The sequence below is a fragment of the Octodon degus genome, unplaced genomic scaffold (genome assembly GCF_000260255.1).
Source record: "Octodon degus isolate 3935 unplaced genomic scaffold, OctDeg1.0 scaffold00041, whole genome shotgun sequence".
NCBI classification, from domain to species: Eukaryota; Metazoa; Chordata; class Mammalia; order Rodentia; family Octodontidae; genus Octodon; species Octodon degus.
This window is the reverse complement of record NW_004524617.1, coordinates 3,921,559-3,924,920: the sequence shown is the minus strand read 5'-3', so window position 1 is coordinate 3,924,920 and position 3,362 is coordinate 3,921,559.

Here is a 3,362-nt window from a genome sequence, read left to right as displayed (position 1 = left end):
ACATATAACTGTATGGCTTCACATTGTCATGTTTCCTAGCTCATCTCCTTTCCCTCTCTTGATTAGTTAGTCCTTGAGATCCTGCTTTCCTTTTACTTGCATTATATCTTTCTAAAGAGTGCATTCTTGCCAGCACCATGATTTTAGCCCTCAGATCCACTGTGGCCTTCTAACCTCAGAACCATAAGGCAATAAATGTGAGGTGTTAAGCCACTAAGCTTGTGGTCATTTGTTAAAGTGGTCATAGGAAATTAAACAAGCCCCATATGACCTTTATAATCATATTTTTTACTTTATTGGATTTTTATAAATTGCTTGCTGTGCAAATAAAGAAAAAGTGGTTTTCTTTTCTTCCTCACCAATTCTCATCTGAAGTTATAAATATTATATTTATTATTCTCCAGGTCTTTTTTTTTTTGAGATAGGGTCTTGCTACACAGTTCAGACTATCCTTGAGTTCACTGTGTAGCCCAGGCTGGTCTTTTTTTTTTGGTGGTACCAGGGATTGAACTCAGGACCTTGTGCTTGCCAGGAAAGCACTTATTTCACTAAGCTATCTCCCCAGCTCACCCCCAGGCTGGTCTTGAACTCACAATGATCCTCCTGTCTCAGTCTCCCAAGTGCAGGGATTACAAGTGTGCATCACCACACCTGGTTCCCCAGGTCTTTGTGTGTGAATGAAAATTTTCAATGTATAATTTTTTTAATTGAAAATTATTGATTGCTGCAAGTTTGAGGCCAGCTTGGGCAACATTGTAAGAACAAGTCAAGCCTGAACTACACAGGAAGACACTGTCTCAAAAAACAAACTAGAAGACAAAACAAAACAAAATTCTAAAAAAAAAATTATTTTGGGGATGGGGAGATGTCTCAGTAGAATAAGCGCTTCCCTGGCAAGCACAAGGACCTGAGTTGAATCACCAGTTTAGCCAAAAAAAAAAGAAAAAAGAAAAAAACTAAAAAAAAAATTCTATGAAAATCTCTCCTGGTCAGTTCAAATGACTATAACTAAATATAAGAAGTAGCCAAGTGTGGTGGCACACACCTATAATCCCAGCCCTTAGGAAGCTGAGGCAAGAGGATCCCCTTGAGTTTGAGGCCAGCCTGGATTACACAGTGAATCTAGGACCAGCCTCAGCCACACAATGACGGTGTCTCAAAACAAAACAATGAAAATATTACCCAGGCATTGTGGTGTATATTGTGATCCTGGCACTGAGAGACAGACAGGAAGATCACAAATTCCAGCCCTGTCTCAGTTACTTTTCTCTCATTGCTGGAACATATACCCAACACCCAAATTGAAGGAAGGAAAGGTTTATTTAACTCATGGTTACTGGAGGTTTCAGTCCATATTCAGCTGGCTCCAAGGCAGAGTAGCACATAGCAGAAAGCAACTTTTCACAGCAGAGGCAAAGAGCAAGAGAGCCAAAAGGAGGGGTAGCAGCAGCTCAAGCAGCTAGTTTCTTTTTCCTCTTTACATTGAAATGCAAATTACCTGCCCCAGGGCAGGTGCAGAACAGACCTGAGGATCAATGGAATAGATTAGAAGATGCAGAAGCCACTACAAACACACTCAGCCACTTGATCTTCCACAAAGGGGCCAAACATACTCACTGGAAGAAAGCTAGCCTCTGTAACAAATGGTGCTGGAAAAACTGGCTCTCTACATGCTGAAAACTAAAACTTGACCCAGGTCTACCACCATGCATTAAGCTAAAGTCACACCGAAAATAATCAATCAAAAACTCCAGAAGCCACTCCATGACTGCATGAGGCTTTGGGGCTACACCTATACACAAAAAATAGCAAGCCTAGTCAGGGCAATTTAGCGATTTAGCAAGACTCTGTCTCAAAATAAAAGATAAAAAAGGCTGGGGATGTAGCTCTATGCAAGAGCCTTCAGCTAAAAAAAATTTTTTTGAAAGCCCTCAGTTTATTCTGTAATATCACAAAATAAAAACATCATTTAAAGGGATGAGGATGCAGCTCACTGAGCAAAACCTGTGCTCAATCTTCAGGATAATAAACTAAAATATTCATCCAGGTATGGTGGTGCATACCTGCAATCCCAACACTCAGGAAGCTGAAGCAGGAGGATTGCCATGAGTTCAACGCCAATCTGGGCTATAGAGTGAGTTTAAGGTCTGGGTGAATTACATAGCAAAATCCTGCCAATAAATAAATAAATAAATACTTTTTAAAAAAAAATATTTGTGCTTTAATGGAGAAATACACAGAAGAGCGACCCAGTCCTAGCCCAGGCCCAGTGAGTGTGTGGGACAGCTTCCTGCTACTGTGCACCAGCGAGACTTACTACTGGTCCCAGCCCAGGCGCAGTATGGGTGAGACACTCTTCTACACCCTTGGGACACTGCCCACCACTCCACAGCACCTCCCCCACCACACCCTCTGAGCAGGAATTACTTCCCCATTCCCTGAAACCCAAGACACAGTCCAAGCCCAGGTCCAGTGAGTGTGTGGGAGAGCTTCCAGCTACCCTGCAGCGGCAGGACCTATTACTGGTCCCAGCCCAGGCGCAGCATGGGTGAGATGCTCTTCAACCCCCTTGGAATGCCCCCCAACGCTCCGCAAAACCGCCCCCACACCGCCCACCAAGTAGGAATTTCTGCCCTGTTCCTGGAACCCCCAGACCCAGACCTAGAGCAGGCCCAGTGAGTGTGTGGGAGAGCTGCCTTTCCCCGCTAAGCCACCTTGTCCCCTCCAGGCTCAGCTCAGTCCTGGCATATAGGCATGGGGTGAAACCCTGCAGCTGAAATCCCTGCAAAAAGTGTAGAGGATAGAAGCACTCAGCTAGTACAGGAGCAGAAAATCTTACCAGAGGGGCACAACAGGTTCGCCCTCAAGGACAGCACCAGGAAGCAGCTGAGCACAGCAGCCAGACCCAAGCCAGGCACAGCTGCATAAATCCAAACTTTGTAGATCTGCACCCGAACTTCAGTATGTGCTAAGGTTATAACTGCAAAGAAGATCTACAACAAAGGTCAGAAGACAGTGCTACACAAAATGACGAGAAGGAACAAAATGCAACCTCAGAACCAAAGCCCACACATAACAAGTGCAGAGGACACTAACACAGAACAAATTGGGAATCACACAGCTGAAAGCAATGAATCAACGACTTCTGAAATAAGAAACAGCTGCAGAAGGGTACAGAGGAACTCAGATTGGAAATAAAAAAAGAAATCCCTAAATTAATAACATCTGCAGTAAAGAATCAAATGCAGAAAAATATGGAGGAAACCCAATGCCCAACCAGCACAAGTGCAAAGGATACTAGCTCGGCTCAAATGCATGAATTAATATTGTTGATAGTAAATAAGCAACATCAGAAAGTTATA